Source organism: Papio anubis, chromosome 4 (assembly GCF_008728515.1).
Source record: "Papio anubis isolate 15944 chromosome 4, Panubis1.0, whole genome shotgun sequence".
NCBI lineage: Eukaryota > Metazoa > Chordata > Mammalia > Primates > Cercopithecidae > Papio > Papio anubis.
This window is the reverse complement of record NC_044979.1, coordinates 100,680,900-100,706,457: the sequence shown is the minus strand read 5'-3', so window position 1 is coordinate 100,706,457 and position 25,558 is coordinate 100,680,900.

The window sequence follows — 25,558 nt, the reverse complement described above, 5'->3', positions numbered from 1 at the left end:
GAAAAGAAGTTGAGCCCCATCTCCTCCCCCCACCATAAAGCCTTCCATGGCTCCCCATTGCTTTTATAATTCCAAACTTCTCAATGCAGCGGGTCAAGCACTGCAGCCCAGTGGTCTCTGGATTCACCATGCTTGTTCTCATTGTTGGGCCTTTGTATACACTATTCCCTCAGCTTTGGACTCCTGGCTGCTCCCAAGCCTACAGTGGGAAATATGGAATATATCTGGGGAGAGTCCAGTTGAGAATAGATTGAGAATGAGGCAGGATGGGAAGATGGGCTCAGATGAAGGCAGTGGGTCTAGCTAGAAGGGCTTAAATGATATTCTGAAACAGGGAAGAAGAGGGTTGGGACCATAGTTGATGGCCTTGGCTTCTAAGAGGGGTGAGGTTCTTCCTGTTCAAAGCCACACAGGCTTTGATCCTTCTTAGTGTCTCAGCCCTCCCTGTCCTCTTTGGTCCTAGGACTAAAGCCAGACTGTTTATTTCCACCTGCACCCCTTTCCTCCTTCCCCTCTGCTTCCCAGGAGGCCAAACTGGGCAGATGAGCTCATTTACTACCTTAGAGGTGAGTGACTGACAGATCTGGGCCTCCTAAACTGAGCAGGTCACAAGCAGAGAATGCTGGTCTCTGATGCCATCATGGCCATGAGACAGGGCCCCCTGCCCTCAGCTACAAAGAGGTGCAGGCAACCACCTCTTGATTCCAGACTGGGGCTTCCTCTAGGGTGGTGGGCACCAGGGAAGGCAGTATAGGCAGTCAAGCTATAGAGAGCATAAGCCCCATTCCACAGAGGACCCTGGCTTAGGGATCCACAGCAGCAAGTAAGTAGCAGAGCAGAAACTAGAGGAAGGGGAAGTAGTGAGGAAATGTGGATATCTTGGTTTGGATTCCCCAAAAGCAGATCCTGAAACAAGGATCCAAGGTTATATTTTGGAGATCTCCACAATAGTTAGTGTTGTCCCTCTGAGTAAGTAGAGCTTCATCTTGCCAGAGAATGCTGAGGGCCAGTGTAGGACACGTGCCTTCCAGTTATCCCACCTGAGGGGCGAGGGAGTGGGGGTAGTTATACATCATTGCCTGCCAGTCATAGACTGAAGGCTGCTCCAGAAACCTTTAAACCTTCAGCCCTTGGCCTGACATGCTTGTGGGGAGGAGGCTCTGGCTGTCAGGATAAGTCTTTAGGCAAAGAGTTGCAAATGTTTACAGCACAACAAGGGAAGGGCCCAGGGAGATGTGGGCGACTACTTCAGCCTCTGCTGCAGGGAGGTAGATGGCAACAGAAGGGAAAACTGTCCAGAACATTTTCCAGTCTTCTGGTGGATTTCTGATGATGGCATTAAGCCCTCAAGTTTTCCCACTTTTCAGATGATAGCACCAGTCAGGCTCACATCCAGCAGACAGTCTTCCAGCCTCAAGAAAGTTTGTTTGAAGCAGGAGAGAAACAGCCCTGGTGGCCTCTGACCCTGCAGTGATGTTTCCCCAAGAATGAGGCTGTTGTGAGACAGGCTGGTCCTACACTTGAGACTGGAGAGGCAGACCCCAGACTGACCTGTCCCTCTGGTGGCTCCTGGCTCTCTTCCTCCAACATACTAGTGGAGCTCATGCCCAGTTTATAGAGAACTTCGGGATCCAGGATGTTGGAGCTGAAGGGCCCTTCACCCAGCCCCCAACTGCAGAGATGGAGGGATGAGGACAAGAAAGCAAAGGGGGCATTTCCAGGGTCCCACAGCCAGTCAGAGCCATTGTGTGTGGTTTTGCAAGTTGTCAACTAACTGGACAATAATGTCCCTGCAGCCAGTCACAGGGAACTGTAACACAACCAGAGTGTCAAGTGAGAGAAAGACCAGCTAAAGGGTTGAATGTATTCATTTCTGATTGCTGCTGTAACAAATCACCACGAACTTAATGGCTTAAATACACAAATGTATTATCGCACCACTCTAAAAGTCAGATGTCTAAAATGGGTTTCACGGAGCTAAAATCAAGGTGTCAGCAGGGCTGCAATCCTTCTGGAAGTTCTAGGGAACAAACTGCTTTCTTGGCTTTTCTAGCCTGTACAATCTGCTTGCATTCCTTGCCTCACGGCCCCTTCCTGCATCAAAGCCAGCAACACTGCCCCAAGTCTTTCTCACACTGCTGTCTCTCTGCTTCTTATTCTCCTGCCTCCTTTTGTACTTGCAAGTATTCCTGTGATTACAGTGGGTCCACCTGGATAATTCAGGATAATCTCCCCATCTCAAGTCAGCTGATTAGTAGCTGCTATGGTTTAAATGTGTCTTCTCCAAAAATTCATGTGTTAAAGCTTAATCCCCATGGTGGTGGTATTGGGAGAGGGAGATGGGGCCTTTTGGGAAGTAATTCAGTCATGAATTCACACCTTGTAAAAGGGCTGGAGAAAACTAGTTTAAGCCCTTTGCTTCTCTGCCATAGGAACACTCAGTGTATGTCTCCTCCAGAGGACACAACAACAAGGCACCATCTTAGAAACAGAGACTGGGCTTCTGGCAGAGACAGTGAACCAGACTGTGCCTTGATCTCGGACTTCCAACCTGCAGAACTGTAAAAAATAAAAGTCTGTCCTTTACAAGTTATCCAGTCTCGGGTGTTTTGTTATAGCGGCACACACAGACTAAGACTGAAATTTAATTGCATGATAACCTTAATTTCCCTTTGCCATGTGACCTAATGTTCACAAGTTCTGGGATTAGGATGTGGACCTCTTCAGGGACCACTCTTATGCCTATCACAATGGATGCCCAGAGGCCTAAGATATTCTTTTTGAGCAGAGGAGAGATGACAGAACCCAGACCAGCCCAGAGAAGAGGGACAAGCAGAAGGGGTGGGCAAGGAAAGACAAACAACAGGTCCTGACTCAGAGACACTGGCTGAGCGAGCAGGTATGCCCTGCCCAAGGAAGTGTGGGTGTGTTTGCTTGTGTGTGTTCCGTCTGTCTGTATATCTATGTATATGTGCACACACACATACATGCCTGTGAGTGTGCATGCATGCATAATCCTTCCTTACCCTTCCAACTGTCTCATATCAGAATTCTCCAAGGAGGTAAAATGTGAGCAGGGCCGGGCGCGGTGGCTCAAGCCTGTAATCCCAGCACTTTGGGAGGCCGAGGCGGGTGGATCATGAGGTCAGGAGATCGAGACCATCCTGGCTAACATGGTGAAACCCCGTCTCTACTAAAAATACAAAAAACTAGCCGGGCGTGGTGGCGGGCGCCTGTAGTCCCAGCTACTCGGAGGCTGAGGCAGGAGAATGGCGTGAACCTGGGAGGCGGAGCTTGCAGTGAGCCGAGATCGCGCCACTGCACTCCAGCCTGGGTGACACAGCGCGAGACTCCGTCTCAAAAAAAAAAAAAAAAATGTGAGCAGGACTTTGAAGGCAGGGCAGGGTAGCGAGCTGGGCTCTGTCATTCTGTCCCCAGTAAGCACACCTCCACTTCAGCTGGAGGCCATCCCTACTCCCTCCCAGGTCTCATCTCTGCCTAGGTAAGCAGCTCCATAGCCACACAGGCTCTGGGCAGGGCTGTGCTATCCAGGCAGGGATGAAGGTGCGAGGTGGAAATGAAGTTTCTTCCCACACTGGGCCTGGTTCCTGCAGCACTGAGCTCACACAAAAGGAAGGTGGCAGGGGCAACTCATGGTGTCTCACACTAAGGGCAGACCTCCCATCTGGCCTCCAGAAGGAGGCTGAGGCACATATGCAGCCAGGCTTCTCCCCAGACCCCATATTCAGGTAGCAGAAACAGCATGGAGGCAGAGCTCCCCTGCCCCAAATGAGCACGCCCCATAGCCAGGAAACATCAGAGTGGACTGACAACTACCAGACGAAGCCCTCCGAAGACAGAGAGGCTGAGGCCCAGAGAGGTCACAGGGCAAGGTAAGATAGAACTGGGATGGAATCTGAGGTTCCTCTTCAGTTCCTTCTTCCTTCCTTTACAGAATAATAAACTAACAACAGGGAACAGATGAGGACACCTGGTCCAGCATGGTCTGAGTACATAGGAAACCTCAATGAATGCTAAATAGTTGGGTGAGTTGATGAGTGAGTAGATACAGAGAAGGAGGGAGGGAGAAATGGAGAGAAAGAAGAGTAAATGGATGAATGGATGGATGGATGGATGGATGGATGGATGGATGGATTGATGATGAATGGATGGATGATGAATGGATGGATGGATGATGGATTAATGGATGGATGGATGATGGATGGATGGATGATGGATGAACAGATGGATGGATGGATGGATGGATGGATGGATGGATTGATGGATGAATGGATGGATGGATGGATGAATGATGGATGGATGGATGGATAGATGGGCACTCATCTACAAGATTCTGATACAGTCATGGCCTGCACCACATTGTCTCATCCTGGGACTAAACATCCCAGTATGACAGCTAGGAAGGATTCGATTACTCCTTATTCATTAATTCAAGGCAGCGTAAGAGATGATCCAGGGTGTGGCTTCAGGAGTCAGGCTGCCTGAATTCAAATTCCTATTCCAAGACTTACTAGCTGTTCTACCTTGTGAAAGTTGCTAAACCTCCCTGAGTCTCAATTTCTTCATTTGCAAAACAGAAATAATGAGAGTACCAACTCACAGCAAGGTTGTGAGAATTAAATGAGATTATTTACATTAAGTGCTTAACACAGTGTTTGGTGGATAGAGAAAACTAAAAATAATATTAATTATTAATATAAGTAGCTATTAATTTCATGGTTGCTTACCACGTCCTTTTCTTTAATAATAATAAGATAACAGAGATACTGCCCAGTAGCCCCATTTCCTTCAGTGTTAGAGTCAATGGTCTTACAATGGCCCACAGGACCCTGCATGACCTTGCCTCATGTCTTGGCTGGCCCTGCCTTCTATCTCCCTCCCTCTTGTCCACTCTGCTCTTGCCACACTGTGCTTCAAACATGCCAGGCATGCTCCTGCCCAGGCCCTTGGCAGCTGCTCTCTATCAGGCTCGTCCTCCAGAGGGCCTCATGACCCACTCCCTCACCTCCTTCAAGTCTTTGTTCTGATATCCCCTTCTCAGTGAGGTCTTCCCCCGCCCCTTTTGAATTGCCCATTCTGCCCTATCCCTGGCACTCTAATCTCCCTTGCCGGCTTAACTTCACCCCATGGCACCTACCAAGATGTGACTCACCATGCACTTAACTTAGTCATCTTGTTTATTGCCCACTTCCCACAGCAGAATCTCAGATCCATGAGGGCAGTGAGTTATATCTCTTCTGTTTCCCAGTGCTGGAGCAATGGCTGCGCAGAGTAGGCGTTCAATAAATAGTTATTGAATGAATAAATGATACATTGTGAGGATATTCCAGGCCTTGCTGCCTGTGTCCAAAATCCCTAATCAAAGATGAAAGGAGGCACACCTCCAAATGGAAGTGGAAACAGTTCCCAGAAACCTAGAGAGACATCATGAAGGAGGTGGTCTTTTCCTTGAGCTTTAGAGGGTGAGGAGGATGTCCTTAGGTAGAGGGGGTGGGGGACATTCCAGGCCAAGTTGACATCAGCCAAGGCCCTGCAAAGAGGAACGGTCTGCTGATGTGCAGCATAGGGGTCCCTTAAAACAGGCCAACCTTGTTTCAGGGAGAAAGCTTAGAAAGTGGTATAGGTGACTCTAGTGCCATGAGGTAGGTTTTTGCAGGCTGTAGGGGAGAGTGCCAGGTCAGAGGCAGCCCCGGAGAGTCTCATCCCAGCCAGGCAGGCAGACCCAGAGAGGTGCAGCTAGCCTTCCCATCGGCGTGGCTGCAAGAAGGATGGCCTGCACTGAGCAGATGCAGAAGTGAGCTTTCCTTCCTGCCCCTTCCTGCACTGGCCTCAGAACCTCCAGCCCACACTGGAGCTAGAGTGAGGGCACTCAGCTGGGGTGAGTGAAGCCCTTCCTCTAGAAGAGTTACACTTGAAATGGACCCACCTCTTCCGCATGGCAGGATACTGCCCCCTCCAAGCAGGGCACAAAGGAGGCTGCCAAGAAGGCGGAAGCCTGGCCTGACAGATCCAGCTCCGCTCAGCCCCCACAGATCTGAGCTTGACAAGGGCTGCAGGAAGAAGAAGGGCAGGACCCTGTGAGTGCTCAGCCTGCGTTGAGCCTTCACTCTGGGGTGAGATGGGGGACCCACATTCAGAACCTAGCTCTGCTGCTTAACTGTGCTGGGCAATACCTTCAAAGTCTCTCAGTCTCACTTTCCTCATCTAGGAGAACAACTGGACCAGGCTGGGCCAATCTGGGATTTGGAAGTGGGATTCAGAAAAACTTTCAGAAACTTGAAAACTAGGGGGCTCAAGGTGCTGTTCTGGGGAAACCTCTATAGAATCAATGAACATGAAAAAGCATAGAAAGCTGGTTCACAGGGAGAGGAGGACGCCTGAGGGAGACGAGGGTGCCCTCAGGGAGGCGAGGCAGGTGCAGCCTGGGTTACTGATGGCTCTTCCCAATCCATGGCTGCATTTCCAGCCGGGGGTTATCTGAGATATCCCGTGTCCTTATAATGCATTCTCCTTTTTTTCTCAATTTGCTTAGAAAGGATTTCAAGTGTGTTTCCCTGTGGGGTAGGGCCCACATGCTCTTTGCAAAGGGCCCTTGCCACTCCTCTGCTAAAGAGGTGGAAACTATTTCCCCTCCACTGGTCCTGTTGCTGGTTTGCAATGAATGAGGCATCAATGACATTCCGGGAATTCCCGGTCCAGGTATCAAGAAGACCTGGCAGCTTCCACTTTTGCGCTATTGGGGGAGCCAGCTGCCATGTAAAAAGTATCACTTCCCTGAAACCACTATGCTGTAAGGAAGCCTGAGCTAAACCACTTGGAGAGACTACATAGAGAGAGGTGGCCCTAGCTGGTCCAGCCATCCCAGCCCAGGCTCCAGACAGTAAACAAAGAACCCTTCTTGAATGTTTCAACCCCAGCAGACAACTCATGGAACTGTCCATTTGAAATTGGCCCAATTTTCCCAAAGAACTGAAGCTTGAGAAACTTACATTTGTCTTATGAGTTCCTGTCTCAGGAAATCGACCATCAGGCCTCCCAGATAGGATCAAGAAACTGATACATTCCAGATCACCTTATCCAGACAACGAGAGGCCAGACCTCTCATCTGACCATCTGCTGCCTGTTCACTAGCTCCTCTTCCTTCCCTGCTCTACAAATTCCTAACTCTGGTCAGGGAGAAAGTCAGATTTGAGAGTTGTCTCCCATCTTCTAGTGGATGTCACCCATACCAAAGCCTTTCTTTCCTGGCAATACTTGGTGTCTCTGTGATTGGCTTTCTGCACAGCAAGAAACCTAGCTGAACCCCTGACATTTGGTAACACATTGACAGCTGAGCTGTCCCCATTGAGCTCTCCTCAAATTGCAGAACCATGAGCAAATAACTTATTTTTTTTTTACCACTACATCTTGGGATAGTTTGTTATACAGCAATAAATAATTAAGGCAAGTTGTAGTAAAAAAAAAAAAATGCTATAATCCTTACTATGCACATATATTGGGCTCCTGAGTTCAGACAGTGACAGTTCTGATAGTGAGGGATAACCAGCTAGGAGGTGAGGTGAGGGCCCCAGCCTGGTCCCATGAACATCCCTCCTGGACTAGCTCAGTGATCTGGAACCTCACAGACTACCTGCCCAGAGCCACACCACTCTTCTCCTCCCTTACCAGTGTCTTTACTAAGCACCTAATTTATTCCATGAGCAATTCCTCTACCAATGGCCAATAACCATATGAAAATATGCTCTACCTCATGAGTAATCAGAGACATGCCAATTAAAGCAAGAATGAGATTCACCTTCCTGCTTATCGGATTGGCAAAATGAAGATTGAGGGTTGTTATACACTGGGGTGGGACATATTGGGGGCCTCAGGTGCTGGGAGGCAAGCAATTTGAAGAGTAGTTTAGCAGCATTATTGAAATACAAAGTGTGCATAGCCTCCAATTCAGCAATTCCACTTTATATATTGGAGAAATATTTACATATGTTACACAAGGGGGCACATGAAAAATGTTCTCTGCAACAGAGTTCATCACTGTGAAACTCTGAAAATGTACCACACCTCCACTAATAAGGGCATGTATCCTTGCTCTGGTTAAAAGGCAGCCATTAACATAAATGGTATTTTGTGCCATATTTATGCCATAACATAGGTAACATATAGATGACACACATACGTGGTATATAGCACAAAACTACTGGCTTGGAAAGGTCTCAAGACACATTGTTGAGTGAAAAGAGCATCCATACAGTATAATATTTGTGTAAACACCCTCACAAAAAATGGAAATACAAACATTCAAATGTAAATGCAAAATTTTAAGTGTGGGAAGAAACTCAGGAAACTGGTAAGAAGTCTTCTCAGGGGAGGCAGGGAGTATTGGGAGGGCCAAGGGGGACGTTTTTCTTATTTCTATTTTTTAACAATGATAATGTATTTATATATTTCTTACATTATTAAAAATAATTCTTAAAAGAAGTATTTATGAACGTTCATGGAGCTTCCAAGATAGTGGGGGCAGCTAAGAAGAGTCAAGGCTAGGGAGACAGCAAGGGCTGGAGACCAAGACTTGGGGGGTATGGGAGTACAGGGCTGGGAGATTATTGAGCACTGGTGCAGTTAGGGAAGGCAGCCTGGAGGAGAACCATCCTCACAGCAAAATGCTGGTGGGACCTGAGTGGGAGATGAGGAGGACCTGTCCAAGCCAAAGCAGGGTGCCCTGCTCCTGGGGAGCTGCATAGGGAGTCTCTGGCTCAGTCAGGAAATGGGATTGGGCAACCTTGGAGAGTTTGCCCTGCCCCTGGCTTCTCCCATGCTCTGATTGCTTGGGTTGCTGGGATGTCCTTCCTGCTCTGCCTGTGAAGCTAAGCAGCCAGGACCCAGGACAGCAGGGATGTAGGACTTGACGGGTCACCATTGCTCATCGCTCAGGAAGACACACACACACACACACACACACACACATACACGCACACACGACTTCTTCTGCCCCCAGAAAGACTTTACACTCATCCTCATAACATCCATCCATTTTTGCACCTATCCATCCACTGACTCCAGTGATGATTGAGAACTCACTATGGGCCTACTCGCTATGGGCCTAGTGCTGTGCCTCAGCCACTAGCCCTCCTTTGGAGGCCCAGGTCACTACAGATGGAAGGACCCGAAGGGTTCATCTAGTCCAAACTTCACCCATTTTATAGATAAGAACAGGGCTGTGACTTACTCATAGGAAGCAGGGCCAGAACCAGGACTAGTCAGGTGCCAAGGAAATCCCCTTACTCCCTGCACCTATCCCGTCTACCTACATCTTTCCTTCAACTCTGTATCCCAGACCCACATCACACCTGCATGCAGAGAGAACTCAAAAATCTTTGGTTCAACAAATGATTCAGTAAATGAATGAGTGAGTTATGAATCAGTAAAAAGTGGGTAATGCTGGATTTCTCATCAGAGAGAAGAAAGAAGAAAGAGATCGTCTTCAGGGATATAAAGAGATTTCCGCCCTGCTCTTCAGGCTGAATCTTGGGTGGTGCACCTGTATGGGGAGAGGAAAGGTTCTGGGCAGCTGGAGGGCATGTTTGTGCTTCAGTTCTAGATGTTCACTGGATCAGTATGTGCACATCTGTGCCTGTCAGGTCAGACCCAGAACAATGCTGGGAGAGAGGAACTTAGTCTAGGGCAATAGTTCTCAAATGCCAGCTTGCATTAGAATAACCTTGAGGACTTTCAAAACACAGAATGCTGCTCCCCCACCCCGGAACTTCTGATTCAGTGACTCTGAGGTGGGCCCTACAGTTTGCGTTTCTAACATGTTCCCGGGTGATGCCGCTGCTGCTGATCTGGGACGGCAGTTTCTCAGTCCTGGCTGCACAGTGGAATCAGCAGGTACCCAGCCTGCATCCTGGACCAACTGCCTCAGAATATCTGGAGAAGAGACCTAGACAGCAGAACTTCTCAAACCTCACCTAAGGTGAAGGGCCAGAATTTTCTTTCATTATTGTCAATCAATGGTGGATCAATATTTCTGAGAAATACAACAAAAACAGATTTTCAGGAAAAAAAATGAAATAAACCATAAAGATCTACAAAATATATGTCCACATTTTTCTTATTAGATTCAGCAAGCATAAAACTACTCTATCACTTGCCATAAAAGATTCTAAACACTTACTCTCAATTTCTGTACTTCTTTAAGGCTAGTGGCCAAAATTTCACAAGCTGGCAGCATCTAGGAATACCCTCTTTTGAGTAGTCCTCGGTTAGACCTTCTGTAATCTCAGAGCTGGTCACAAATCAGACAAAGATGACCAACAGCTTAACCTAACTTTCTCCAGGGGAGTAATCTCTTGCCTCTCTCTACATATCTACAGCCTCAAATCTAGATGGGCATCAAATCCTCTTCCCTGTGTCTATGGGGTTAGTCTTTATAAGGGCCAGAGTTGGGGGATTTTCTGAAATATCTTTGAAAACACTGGCCAGGCGCAGTAGCTCACGCCTGTAATCCCAGCACTTTGGGAGGCTGAGGTAGGTGGATCACTTGAGGCCAGGAGATCAAGACCAGCCTGGCCAACATGGTAAAACCCTGTCTCTACTAAAAATACAAAAATTAGTCAGGCATGGTGGTGAATACCTCTAGTCCCAGCTATTTGAGTGCCTGAGGCATGAGAATTGCTTGAACCTGTGAGACGGAGGTTGCAGTGAGCCAAGATCGCATCACTGTACTCCAGCCTGAGTGACGAGCAAGATTCTGTCTCAAAAAATAAAAACACTGCAATGCGGAAAATCACTGGCCAAAGGCTTGCTTAGAGAGGTACTCTTTTGTTGCAGTTAGATTCCTAGTTAGGAAGTTAGCAGTTCTGGGTTCTGGTTTTAAATCTACCACTAGCTAGCTAAGATACCAGTATTTCTCTAGGTGTCACGCACCCTCCCTGAGAAATGGGTAGAAAAGCATCTCTGGTTCCTGCAATGTCATCACCATGGTTCTAATGATTAGAAACACATATTACCCATGGGCTCAGTCATCAATGACCAGGATGAAAATCATGGTGAGAACTTCTCAGAAAGAATCACCTGGTTGGCTGGGTGCAGTGGCTCATGCCTATAATCCCAGCACTTTGGGAGGCCGAGGCGGGCGGATCACCAGAGGTCGGGAGTTCGAGATCAGCCTGACTAACATGGAGAAACCCCATCTCTACTAAAAATACTAAATTAGCCAGGTGTGGTGGTGCATGCCTGTAGTCCCACTCAGGAGGCTGAGGCAGGAAAATCGCTTGAACCAGGGAGGCAGAGGCTGCGGTGAGCCGAGATTGCACCATTGCACTCCAGCCTGGGCAATAAGAGTGAAACTCCATCTCAAAAAAATAATAATTAAAAAAAAAAAAGAATTTCCTGGTTAACTAGTCACACGGCTTGGAGGACTGGTTATTAAACTGATGGCTGCTGTCCCTCCCTAGCAGTGTATGCTAGTACCTCAGCGCCAAGCGTGCCAATTTGAGCTGTGATTTCTTTTTCCAAAGGCAGTATGTTGACTCTCTGACCTTTGAATCTTTTATTTGGTCACAGCCATGGATAAAGAAATGAACCTGGAGAAGCAGCGTAGCCTCTTCCCTAGAGGGACTTAAGTCCTAGCTCTGACAGGGACCAACTATAGAAGCCTGAGCAGCCCTTCCCCTCTCTGGGCCTCACTTTGAACATCTCAAATGAGGGGAATTAAACTAGATGTTCTCTAAAGTTACTTGCAAAATTCTCTAATTTTGTATACAGTATTAATTTGCCAACTCTTGCTAGATTTTCATCAACAGTGCAAATATTTGTAAAAGATCAAAGTCACTTCTGGTGCCAATCATCAGGAGCAGGGTGGCCAGGGTGACCTCTTCTATCCCACCCATATTTTGCACTCACTTTTCCACTTGAAGCCTGTCACAGTAGCAGCTAGTCTTTGACTGAGGGTGTACGATGGGCCAGGCGCTGATTTAACCACTGGGCCTTGATTCATACATGTAGTTCCCTATGATCCAAAGCGGTAGGTACCATGAAAGGCACTATTATCAGCTCCACTTTACAAAGGGAATTGTGACCCAGAGAATGGAAATCACTCACCCAAGGTCACACAGCTAGAGCGCAGCAGACAGAATTCTCACCAGGCAATCTGGCTTTAGTCAATTCCCATTGAGCTCCTACTATGTGCATATAATAAAAGACACTGCAAAGAATCAATATTTGGGGACACCTGTGATGGTATTTACGCCATGTTCAAAAACTAATTTCCCCTTCTTCCTGAGAAGCTGGGGGAAATTCAGGACAACTTGAATTTCCTTTGTCAATATTCTATATACCTGCCAACGAGAACATTAGCAGATTGTGCAAGGAGGCGTGGTTCTCCGCACAAATACTTTCTATTATTGCTGAATCAATAACTCTGGTGCTCAGTGTGAGAGAACCATATTTCTTAAAGAAAGAGAAAAAGAAAGAAAATGCTACTCAAAAATTCTAGTTCTCCCTTCACAAACAGCCTCCCGGTAAGAGCAGCGGAAGGGGCGGGTAGTTGATGGCTAGATGGGCTCTGAAATTCAGCAGGAGGACTAGGGACGGGGGATGGAAGAGTGATACTCTCATGTCATAGCAAGCCCTGGGAAAACAAGAGAGGTATTTCTAAGGGCCTGCAGGCATTGGGTGGCCCTTCCCTCAGAAGGGCACCATAGCACGGCAGTTAAGAGCATGGACTCCTGACCCAGACTGCTGGTCAACTCCTAGATCCACTGCTTATTATTAGTGCTGTGACCTTGGGCCCATGACCTCAGCTCTCTGTGCTTCAGTTTCTTCATCTCTAAAACACAGCTAACAATATGGTTTTATATGGGGATTATATACATTTATAGGGTATACCTGAAAGGATTAGAATTATGCCTACCAGGGACCAAGGCTAAGTATGCATTAGCTGTTATTAGGAGTTTCAGGTAACTCACCAAGCCCTGTATTTGGAAATGCAGAAGTCAAGAGTTTAGGTGGGTGTGGGATTTAACTTTCCCGTTAAATATGTTTCCTTCTAAGAATAGAATTGTGATGGCCTTCCCAGAGTGTAAAGCAATGGGAATGAATTTCTTTCCCTTTTCTCCACCACCCAATCGTTTCCATCCTTTGATTCCCCCGGGATCCTTTGCTGATGGTTCCAGCCCATGTGACCTCCCATCCCTCCTGCACACTCTCACAGCCTCCAGCTCACACCCAGCCTAGAATATTCCATGACTGTGGGTAAGTCAGCCTCCCAAGAATGAGACTAGATTTTTCCTCTGCTTCTCTTCCTCCCCTGCTCATCTTCATGCAGGGGCCTGGGTCTCCTCTTCCCATATTTCCTGAGCAGAGCTGGCACAGAGCTGGGCCCACAGGAAAAATCAGAGGCCAGGAGTTTGAGATCAGCCTGGGCAACATAGTGAGACCCCATATCTACCAAAAAAACAAAAAAAAACAAAAAACTGGGCATGCTGGCATGCACCTGTGATCCCAGCTACTTGGGAGGCTGAGGTGGGAGAATTGCTTGATCCTGGGAAGTGGAGGCTGCGGTGATCTATGATTGTGCCACTGCACTTCAGCCTGGGCACAAGAGCAAGACCCTGTCTCAAAAAAAAAAAAAAAAAAAAGAAGCGGGGACTCTGACTGGAGGGGACCATGAGAACATGAGCTCCCTGGAGCACATACGTGCCTGTGGAGGTCACTGAACCCCCTCAGGGAGGCAGGATAGCGTGCTCACAGCAACTTGAGTTAAATCTCAAAGGACAGCTGTCACCACATGGTAAGAGATATGGATGAGGGAGGCCAAGGAGAATGCAGCCCTCACACAGTAGGAACGCGGCTTTTCTCCTTTCCCCAGGCGGAAGGCGGAGCAAACAGTGGCTTCAGTGTTGTTCTATTTCACTTCTTTCTTTGAGCTTCAATTAGTTAAACATCTCCCCTTGTTTCTGGCTTATTTCTAGCCTTCAGCATTATTGAAAACTTCGGTGTATCTTGGGAAGGTGGGAGGGGTGAGCCAGGAGGTGCTACTTGCAGCTGTCATACTTCCACGTCCCCTACTTCGCATTTTTTCAGGGCTTTGTCTAATTCCAGGAACAACTAAGGGCTGTGGAGAAGAGATCAGAGTGGAAGGAAGTGGATCCCACCCCTTTTTACTGACAGGCTAGCTCAGGCCACTCACCGGCAGGCTATGATGATGATCAGAGTGTCTGCTGCCTGAGGGCCATCAGCCCCGGCCCAGGGAGTAGCCAAGCAGAGACCCAGGGAACCCCTGGAAGGGAGGCCAGACCCCTCAAAATGTAAACATGAAACAGGGGCAATGTAAGGCAGCTCAACCATGGAGACGATTCCATTTCACAGATGAGAAACTTGAGGTTCAGACGATGAATCCCTTTTCTCCAAGGGCTCACAGCCAGTGAGTCATACAGCCGGACTGGAATCCTCCCTCCCAGTCCAGGCTCCAGGCCAAGTGAACTAGGCAGAGGACAAATCTTGCAGGCCGCTGGCCTCACTCTCACACTACCCCACCCAGCCCTGCCAGCCACCAGGAGAGCACTCTGAGTCAATGTGGCATTCGGCTCTGGTTTCCTCTGGCTCACTCCTTTGTCCTCCCATGGCCCAAGGGGAGGGCAGCTGTTCTGGACATAGGTGACTCCATGACAAAAGGCCACCTCCTCACCTTGCCAGTCTGATACCACTGGCCAGTGGCCCTGTCCCGACATTCAGGTGAAAATGCCCCCAAGCTGCCCAACCACTGGGCCTGACATTTGCTCAGTGAAGGGCTGAGTCCAGGATCTGCCAACCCCATGGACCACTCACCTTTTACTGACCTGCTGTCTCAGGCTCTTGCCCTCTGGGGAGCCCCAAGCTGAAGGTCCTACAACGTCACCCTGCAGTAGAGGCAGCGTGGCCCAGAACAACAGGAAGAGACATGTGTCATTGATCTGTCTCACTGCGCAGGTAGAAAGAGGTTGGGGAGAGGGCCAGCTAAGTGCTGGGGAAGAAGCCTTCCCGGGGGTGGCCTTCCTGAAAATGCCAGGTCCCAGGCCTCATGGGGCCTTGGTTTCTCCACCTGTGAGATGGAAGCATGAATTGAGTGACTGTCAAGGTCCCTTCTGGCTCCAATGTTCCCTGGGTAGCAGCATCAGGACCAGGACTCAGGCCACCACCACTTCCCTACAGAGTCCCCTGCCTGGTCTCCCTGCCCCTGGGCATGTCCCAGCCACACCATCCTCCACCCTATTCTTCCCACGTTCCAGCCAGTGTCACTGCCACAGTGGAAACTTCCAAAGCCTGCCTTACCCCGCCCACATGCCCCAGGCCTGAGCTCTGCCCACTGGCCCTGCCTCTCCCTAGTAGTCCCCCTGTTATGGACTGAATGTTTATGTCCCACTCCCCACCCCAAAGCCAAATGCTGAAATCCTAACCCCCATTGTGACGGTCTTAGGAAATGTGGCCTCTGGGAGGTAACTAGTCAGGAGTGCAGACCTTTCATGATGAGGTTCTTGTCCCTATATAAAGGGACGGGAGAGCTTGCTCTGTCTCCGCCCTGGGAGGCTATGAGGAGAAGATGGCCATCTGCAGGCCAGGAAGTAGTTCCACACCAGACACCACCTGCCAGCTCCTTGATCTTGCGTTTCCCAGCCTCCAGAACTGTGAGAAATAAAGTCCTATTGTTTATAAGCCCCCGAGTCTATGATATTGTTCTGCAGCCCAAATTGGCTAAAACATCCCCTCAGGCACCCATCTGTGACAGACACCGCCCATACAAACCACCTGCTGGTGCGTGGGCTTGCCTTGTTCTCGCTCGTTTGCTGTTGACACCTCTAGCCTCACCCAGCTGAGCTCCCCTCATTCCTTAAGCCGCCTTCCCTGGCCCCACTGGCTGGGTGCATGTGTTGGTGATGCTCACTCCTCCCCCCATAGGCCTTGCCTGTTTACTTATTGTCTCCCCCACCAAGCTGGGGCAACCACTGTGTCTTCTCTCCGTGTCTCCTGCACTTAATAGTTGCTCATTAAATAAAATTATGTTAAGTTCAAACCAAACACTGTCTCCTGCCTTCCGTCCAGTGTTCTTGTAGGGGTCCAGGAAAGGCAGGCATAGTAATGGCATCCAGAGCCTGCCCACTGTGCGACCCTGCCCTTGACCACTCCACGCCCCTTGCCGTGAGGCTCCCGGGGTCCTCCCTGTCCATTCGTTCACTTGACATCTAAGAACCTTTGTTCCAAGCACCCATGGTCAGACCTTGCACGGGGTCTTGCACATAGTAGGCCTTCAGTGTTTGTTGACTTTGAATCAAAATAACAATAATGGCAACCTCTCACATTTCTAGGCAGAGTTTGTCCACACAGGTCCTCACTTGGTCCTCACCATGGCCACCGATGACAGGGGAAAGAGTGGAGGGAGCAAGCTAGGCATCTCGTGGGCCACAAAAGACGACGGAGCAGGGGCAGGGACAGGCCCCGTGGGGTGGAGCCCAGACCCTGGCACAGGCCAAGCCCTCCAGGGCAGTCTCAGCCTGCCCTGCGCCACCTGGGATCCCCTCCATGGGTTTCTGCCCAGGACAGCTCACAGCGCCTGCTCCTGGGAGGAGCCTGCCCATGGGACAGGGCGCAGCTGTGAAACCACAGACGGGACAAACAGAGCCAGGCCTGATGCCACTGGGCACTGGAGCCTGGACTATTCCGGAAAACATGGGCTCCACAGCTGTTCTCAGGCACAAAGTTCAGGGCTCGTTCATGAGCAGGTAGAAGCTCCACCAGAGCTGACTTAATCTCTATTAATCAAACATGACCTGTTTTTCTTCAGAGACCAGTGACAACAGAACTGCATCGTCACTCCTGCTCTGCTCTGGCCTTCCTGAACCAGGGTTTGGGAGGCAAAAAAGAGAGAGTGGAATCAAATTAACATCCCATGGAAGCCATGGGGTAAAAATGAAAATTAAAACTGAGCAAATCAATGTCTGTTCTTTCAACAATGCTGTAAAATTGTGCTCTGAAATTGCATAGCAAGAGCAGAGTCTGCAGCCTGAGGCTAAATTGGTGTGACTCTAGCTAAATTAAGGAGATAGCATCAGAAACCTAGGGAATGTCACCTGGCCACAAGGTCAGGCCGGGAGCTCCCTCTGCAGGACCCAAGGCACCTCATCTTCTATGGCACTGGGACTGAGCAGTCTTAGTCACAGGCAGACATGGGGTCCATGCAGTGGCCCCGAAGGCAGGGTAGAGGTCCCTTTCTCGACAGGTGCTGCCTTTCCTTAGACTCCTCCCTGGACTGCGAGGACCAGCTCATCCCTTCCTGCCTGGGCTGCTGCATTCACCCACACTGACTTCTTAACTCCACACTTGCCACCTCCAACCCAAGACTACCCTGCTGCCTGAGCAAACCTTCTAGAATGCAGACCCTCCCCTGCCCAGGGACACATGTGTCCCTAAGTCCTCCAGCCCATCAAAGTCACCGTTTCCTTTCACAATCACATACAATGACCCAGCCACCCCATCCCATTAGATTTACGGAAGGTCTAGGCTCCCTGCAACAGTGCTGGCTCCCAGGCAAGTGGGTGGGGTGTCTTACATTTTTCTGGTCACTTTTTACGCTAAAGTCTACTCCTGTTCAATTCTTGAACACTTCTGTATTGGTCAGAATTCCATGGGTAGTGAGCAACAGAAACAAACTTTAAACATAAGGGAAGGTTTATTGGAAAGCTCCCTTACTGGAGGCAGGGGCAAGGCTGGCTTCAGGTCCAGTTGGAACTAAAGCCTCAAAGGCTACCAGGCCCTTCTCTCCCTCCTCTCTTCTCTGCCCATGCTCTTGGCTTGGCTCTCGATGAAGCCACTATATTTGGCAACTCTGGTTCTTCACGAGAAAGGAATAACCTCTTTCTGTGGAGCAAAGTTTAAAAATCCCAGCTGAGCAAGGTGGCTCATACCTGTAATCCTAGCACTTTGGGAGGTCAAGATGGGAGGATCACCCGAGCCCAGGTATTTGAGACCAGCCTAGGTAACATAGTGAGACTCTGTCTCTACAAAAAGTTTTAAAAATTAGCTGGGCATGGTGGCCCACACCTGTAGTTCCAGCTACTCAGGAGGCTGAGGTGTGATAATCACTTGATCCTGGAAGGCAGAGGCTATAGTGAGCCGTGATCATGCCACTGTACTCCAGCCTAGGTGACAGCATAAGACCCTGTCTCAAAAAATAAAAATAAAAATCCCAGAGAAGGGCTATGATTGGGTAATTTCAGATCAGCCGTCCATTCCTGTACCAAACAACTATGGTCAGTGGGGTAAGACACTCTCATTGTCCAGCTTGGTCAATAGCATTCGGCCAATCCACAGTGGCTGGCTGCTAGCCAGATCACATGGCTGGAGAACAGCATGCCTGTTCTTTGCTCCCAAGGGAACAAAATCGGTTCTTAGGAGGCAGAATCATCTGATATGAGAATGGTCTGTGGCCCTCCAAAGAGGCAAGTACATGACAGATACACAGTTTGTTTGTGGTATTAAAATTTCATGGTAGGAGGGAGGGCAATCAGGAAACTAAATATCTAAAAAGCCTTCTTGTAAATAATGACGGGGATAAAAAAAGGCTGAGCATGGTTGGAGTAGAGGATGGAGCATTTCTCAGAAGAACAGTACCATCTTGGGACAAAACAAAGAAATTTCCTGTTTAGCTCCCGCTTCCCACAACCTCTGGCCTCTCTTAACCCTGTATCCAACATAACCCAGCACCTCCCCTTTCACTGCTGGCACAGGCTGTTGTGTATTGTAGACTTTTCTGAAGATGAAGCATAACATTCATTGACAATTCACCACCATAGGGAAGCTCCCAGTTCATCCACGCTTGGACCCAGCCAGTGCCCTCAGTCCCTGTCTCCTCTTCTTTTTCCTCCTCCTACACCTTCTCCATCTTGGGATGCCATGCTCAATCTAGTCATTTCAATAGCTTTGCTTTACAAAGCTAGTTAGGTCTCTTTCCACCCCCTTCTCTTTTAGATCACGCTGAGTTTGTCTTTCATCACCAAAAAGGCCCATGAAGGCATTTTCAAAAACATAAAGCCTCCTTTCCACCCTGAATCTACCCTTACTCACACAAAGCCTATAAATGACAATGTCGTTATTAACTTGCTCAGATCACATTGCTAGGCAGGGTTTCTTCTACCACCAGCAGCCTCAGAAAGTGAAAGCCTGTCTAGAGGAAACCCCATAAGCTCACGGTTTTTGTTTTTTTATTGTTGTTTGTTGTTAACACCTTCCATTTAGAGGGATCAAGTCCAGACTTCTTTGACCATTTAGGCTCCCTTAGATGGGGTTCCCCAAAGGTGAAGATTCCCGTGCAGAGATGCGTAAAGAAAGTGCTCCCAGGAGCGACTGGTAAGAGACGAGGCAAGGCAGGACAGAGAATAGAAAAGACCCCAGGCAGAGTCCTGGCTCTGCCTGGCTCCATAAGGAGTTCTAGAATGCCCATTACACTTCAGAGGTCCTTCCACCTCCAGGCAAAGGAACACCAGTCAGTCAGTGCTAAGGATGCCCTTAGAGGGATGGGAGGATGTAAACTCCTGGGTATTTTGTGCAAAAAGTGGTTCTCATTGCCCCAGAGGAGTTCTAAGAAAGTTCTAGGTTGTGAAAGGGGACCTATTTAGAATCACAAGGACAGCCAGGGGACTGGCACTGCCAGCATTGAATGTGTGTGTCCCCCCAGATTCCCGAGTTGAAGCTTTAACCCCTAATGTGATGCTATTTGGGAGGTAATTAAGGTTTAGGGTTAGGTGAGGTCATGAGGGTGGAACCCCCATAATGGAATTAGTGACTTTAGAAGAAGAGGAAGAGACAAGAGTTCAATCTCTCTGCCATGTAAGGAAACAGCAAGAAGGCAGCCACCTACAAACCCAAGAGAGAGCCCTCATCAGAACCTGACCATGCTGGCACCCTGATCTTGGGTGTCACAGCCTCCAGAATAGAGAGAAATCAATGTCTGTTGTTAAGGCCACCCAGAGTACGGTACTCTGCTACAGCAGCCCAAGCTAAGACAGGCACCCAGAACACCCCACCCAGAGAGGAAACGGGGCTAAGCCCCACAGCGCCTACTGCTACCTGGACCCTTCTAAAGCTGCAAAGAATCTGGCTTCCCTCCAGCCTACCTCACCCAGCCAGGCTCCCAGCTGCATGAGACTTACCTTGCTCCCTGCTTCTGCTCAGGAGACTTCCCCATTTGCAGTAAGGGTCTCCCCTTCCTCCATCTGTTTAAACCCTTCAACGTGCTCCTGCAGTACCTTCCCAGGAAGTGCCCTCTCACTCCCCTGAGCCGGCCCAGCACCTGTGCCATGTCCCGCCTCCCATCAGTTATGGATGCCCAGGTCTCTTGGGTTCCCTATGCCTCTCCTTCCCATGCCCCTGCACACTCTGAGGCTGGCCTCTGCTCTCGGTGCCTGCTATAAGGCTGGCCCCTGGAGACCTCCAGCTGAAGGCTGCTGAAGGGAACTGTCCCAGCCATCTTTCAGAGTCTTTCCAGCCCTCAAAGTCCTGCCAGCTTATGATGTTTTATAGGAGGTATCCATCTTCTACAAGGAGCCCTCTCTCACCAAGCCCATCTGGCTGGGTCCGGGAAAGCCAAATCATGCCCCAGGACTTGGGATAGGGTTTTCACTCTGCCACCTTCTAATAAATGAGGAATCTGGTCAATTCTTCCTCCACTTTTCCTGTAAAGATTTCCCTGTACCACTGAGACTAAGCTCTGTAGAAAAGAGGAGGGAAGGGAGAAGAAAAAACGACGAGAGGAAGGTATGGGCACATTCACATTCATCCTTATCCTTGCAGAGCTTAGAGAACAGTTCACAACAGTGAGGCGAGGCTTCAGACTCGTATCTGCGAGATTTCACAGGAGAGGGAGGTGGGAGCTGGAGCAACCAGGAAGGCTGCCTGGAGGAAGGGGCTGAGGGTAGGGAGGAGGCACTCAAGGACAGAAAAGTGTCCCATGTCTCAGATAGGGAGACCAGAAGGAGCACAGAGTGTCTGAGTTATTTAAATTGGGACTGAGTTTTCCAAGGTCTCTCTTGGCCCTGCCTGCACCTCTAGGAGAAAGCTTGGTGCCCCACTAATCACATTCCTCACATGCTTTCCCCTCAGATCCTAACAACAAGCAAGGTGCAACTGCGGCTTAAGCTTTTAAACCCCCTGCACCAGGCCCATCTGTCAGGAACAGCTCCCAAGGAGGCTTCCGAGGCTCCAGAAGAACAGACCTCACCTCATGAGCCATGACCCAGCCCCAGGTTGAACCTGTCCCCACAAGAACAGCACTGCTCCACAAGATCCACCTGACATCAGGATCCCTAGCCATTTCCTGAAACATACAGACACCCGGGCCCCATCCCAAGCTACGTCATTGGAATCTCTGGGTGAGCCCTGCCATGGCTGTGTTTGCTGTCAGTTGGGTTTTTTTTTTTTTTTTTTTTTTAAGCATTTCATTTTGATAGAATTTCAAACGTACAGAAAAGTTGAAAGAATGATCCAAAGCATATCCATATACCCCTTTTCCAGATTTACCAACAATTTACATTTTGCTTCATCTGCTCTCTTGTTCTATCTATATATCTATCTATGTGAGTGTATTTCTGAATGATTTGAAAGTACGTTAGAAACATGGTGCCTCTTTAATCCTAAATGTGTATTTGTGTATTTTCCAAGAACGAAAACATTCTCTCACCTACCCACAGTACAGTATCAGAATCGGCAGATGTAGCATTGATACAGTACTATTTACCCAGCATCCAGCCTCCCATCTCAGTCATCCCAGTAGGCATTAGCACCTGTTAAAACTCCCCGGATAGGTGTTAGGCAGTGCTGGCTCAGCTGAGACCCAGGGCAGCCCAATCCTGTGCTCAAGCAGGGACCACAGCCTAGGCCCCCTCCTCCTTTTCTCAATTCCTCTCTCCCACCTGGGGAGCTACAGCCCGGGCAATGCTGGAAGCAGATAGAAGGCATTAACCCCTTCTCTGCAGGCTGGAGGGAGAGCATAGCCCCTTGGCTGGCTGGGTAGCAGCAGCTGTCCTGCACCAGCTATAAATAACCTGGAGGCTGTGGGCTGTGGGGCGGGGCCACTGTTGCCCTGTGGAAGAGGTGGGTGGAGAATACCCCCTCGTGCCCAGGGCCTTACCTCGGGCCTCCCTTCCAGGGCCGGGTCGGGTGGGGCTGGCCGGGGTGTGGCCACTGTGCTGGGCAGCACTCTCGGGGCTCTAACCCCCATCCACTACTGGCATGAGGGGTCCCTCAGGGCCCCTAGGCCCCCTCTACATCCCACACCTCCTCTGCCTGCTCTGCCTCCTTCTACCGCTGCTCCAAGTAAGTGCAGGGAGTGGGAGTACACGAGGTGGGGCACCAGGAGCGCAGAACTCCCAGCTCTCATGACTAGGGGCGGGGGTCTCAGGGCATGGTGACTGGGCTGGATCGGGGATCCCTGAGTCTTGATGATGAATTGGAGATTCCGTGCCTGGGTGAGGGGGCAGGGGAAGGGAAGATGAAACTGTGAGGCCGGCCAGGATGAGACTGGGAGTCGCCTGTGGATAAGCAGAGGGTTCTGGGGTGACACCCTAGCATCTGGAACTTGCCTACCTCAGGGCCCAAGGTTCCCTGTCTCCTGTCCATTCTCTCCCCACCCCCATGATCCCCCCTCCATCTCTCCTGCAGGATCCTTGACTTCTTTCCCCAGCCCATCCCTAGTTCTGACCTTTACCCGCAGGGACCCGCAGAGAGCCACCTCCTGCCCCTGCTGCCTTGTCTCCACCCTTCCTTTCAGTGCCGGAAATCAGGCCACCCCCAGTACCAGATGAGCGATGGGGACAGAATGGGCTCTGGGAGAACCGGCCTCTCCAAAGGTTTCTCGAGACTCTGAGCTTCGTCCAGCCACACCCCGTGACTTTGTCCAGAGTTAGGGGCCGCCGATGGAAGGTGGGGTGAAGGGACACAGAACAGCCATCAAAGGAGAGCTGAAGAAGTGGGGGAGAGGCTGGTGGGAGTGGTCCACCATTTTACAGATGGGGAAACTGAGGCTCAGAGTGGGAGGGTGACCTGTCCTAGGCCTCACAATCTGGGGAGTGGTGCCAGAGCGGAAGCTAAGAGGCCTGTCCCTGTCCAAGACTCCCCCCACAGACCAGCCTTGGGGACCATTTTCTGGGGCTTAGTGTCCCTATATGTATAAGGAGGGTAATTCATTCAACAGTAATTCAACAGATATTTGCCAACAAAACCAATCCAAATCCCGCTTTGCTGCTTAATGTGTGACCTCGGAGAGGTTACTCAAATCCTCAGTTTCCTCATCAGTCAAATGAGGATGACAACGGTGCTTACTGAACAGGCTTGTTGTGGGGGAACACTGAGGTAATACAAGTAAAGCACGCAGCATCATGCTTGGTGTGGTGTGAGCACGTAGTGAATGCCAGCTACGCTTTTGTGCCAGGCACCACAGATACAGCACCACAGAGGGTCCCTGCCTTCCTAGGGGCCTGGCCAGGTGGAGGAGAGAGGTGGGAGGCAGGTACCATGCTGAGCTGTGGTCAGTGTCCCACAGGGAGATGGCCCCCAGACCGGCTGAGTCCTTTGAGTGACATTGCAGACTGCAATTGGGATGGGTGAAAGTTGTGCAGGGGGTTCACCATCCACCCCTCTGCCCCCAAAGACATCCTGGGCTTTGAGTTCTCTTGCCCTCTCCCACTTGTTCTCCAGATAAGTGCCTTCCAGGAGATCCAAGTATTGGGGCAAGGGTGGCCCCCAGCCCGTCCTTCTGGGGGCCATGCCGCCAGCCACCCAAGCTAGTTAGACGGAGGAAGCTTCTTCTGACTGCTCCAGAGGTGCCCTAGGATTCTCAGGGCAACACTGTGGGCTCAGCTTCCCTTGGGGTCATCCCAGGCCCTGTCCCCAGCTCTCCCGGGGATCCCAGACTGGGATAGAGACCAGTTACTTGCCCACAGCCACTCAGCACGTAAGCAGCTGGAGAGCACTTAAACCCTAGCCTTTCTGACGCCAAAGCCCAGCCTTCCTCTCGCTGGGCCTTCATGGCAATGGGACTTCTTCCTGGGTCCTGAGACGATGAGACCTGGAGCAGGAAGTAGAGAGAGAAGGCAGCCCAGGAGAGTCTGGCCTGGCCTCGGAGGCTTCTCAGTTATTCATCCAGTGTTTAAGGAGGACTGTCCATGGGGAGGATCCAGGGTCTGAACGCTAATCTGGTTCCTGTTCTTGTGGAGTTTATCGCCCAGAAGGGGGCGTGGCAGGAAAGAAAGGAGTCTGTATTTACAAGTTCCAGTAAATGGGCTCAGAAGAAGTATGTGTAGGTGTGAGGGCCCTTGACAGGATGGGGGGAGCCTGGTAGGAGGTGGGCAGCACAGCAGGGATGGAGATGGGTAGTTCAAGGGAAGGGATGGGGGAGAAGGTAGGGGGGAAGGCCCCAGGGCCCCAACCCAGAAAAGACATCTGTGCGAGACTGCAGAGCTGTATGGATCTGAGGACATACCCTGAAAAGACATCTGTGGGATCTGAGGACATGGGGCGCTCTCTGAGCGGGGGAGAGGACTGGTCTGATCTGCAATTGTAGGGATTCCAGCTGCTGTTTTTGAGTGAAGAGGATGCCCTGGCCCAGGACACACTGAAGGCCTGGAGGAACCCAGCCAGCCTTGACCCCAGTGCTCCCTATTCCCCATGGAGGACTTCGGGAAGCTGCTCTGGAGGCAGGCAGTAATCTGGCAGCTTTTACGTGGTGTTAGGCGCCTTACTCAAACACCGGGAAGGTGGGGCCACTTATTCACAGACAGGAAACAGGTTTAAAGAGGCTCAGCAATGCCACTTGCCTCTCACTCTGTGAAGATCCCAGGAGCTTCTCAGCCCCTGCTGACTGAGTTCAGCTCCTTGGAGCTTTGGACAGCGAGACATCCCCATAGCGTCTCACGATGGTGCCTCTGTGACCTCTTGCCCAGGTCCTGGCTTCTGGTGGGCCCATCTGCCCCAAGAAGGCTCAGCAAAGAGAAAAGAACACGGAGAAGTTCCTGGCAGTCCCTGGACCATCCCTGACTTGTCCGGCTCACACCAAAGACCAAGTCCACCGTGTGCCCTAAGACGCACACACTGAGAGTCGGCAGGGCTGGGGCTCCAGGGCCATTTGCCAGCAGCTAATGCATTGAATGACTCTTCCCAAAAATTCAACTCCCTTCGGAGCGTTTTCTAGCTTATCTAGCTCATTTAGTCTCTGTTTTTGCCATTTTGTTGGTGTTTCGGTATTAAAAAAAAAAAAAATTCTGTCTGAGGGCAATGCCTACTTAATTTTGTATTCCTCCTAAGTCTCAAATTTGCAGCCTCTAAGAATTATGGGACTACTCTTTATCTTCTTAGCTGTCATATTCTACTTCATTTAATTTAAACCATTTTAAGCATTCCTCAGCCAGTTTATCTACAGTCACTTCTTCCAAAATTCTAACTTTTTAAATGTTAATTATAATTATAATTATTTTATTTTATTTTGTTTTGTTTTAGATGGAGTCTCGCTCTG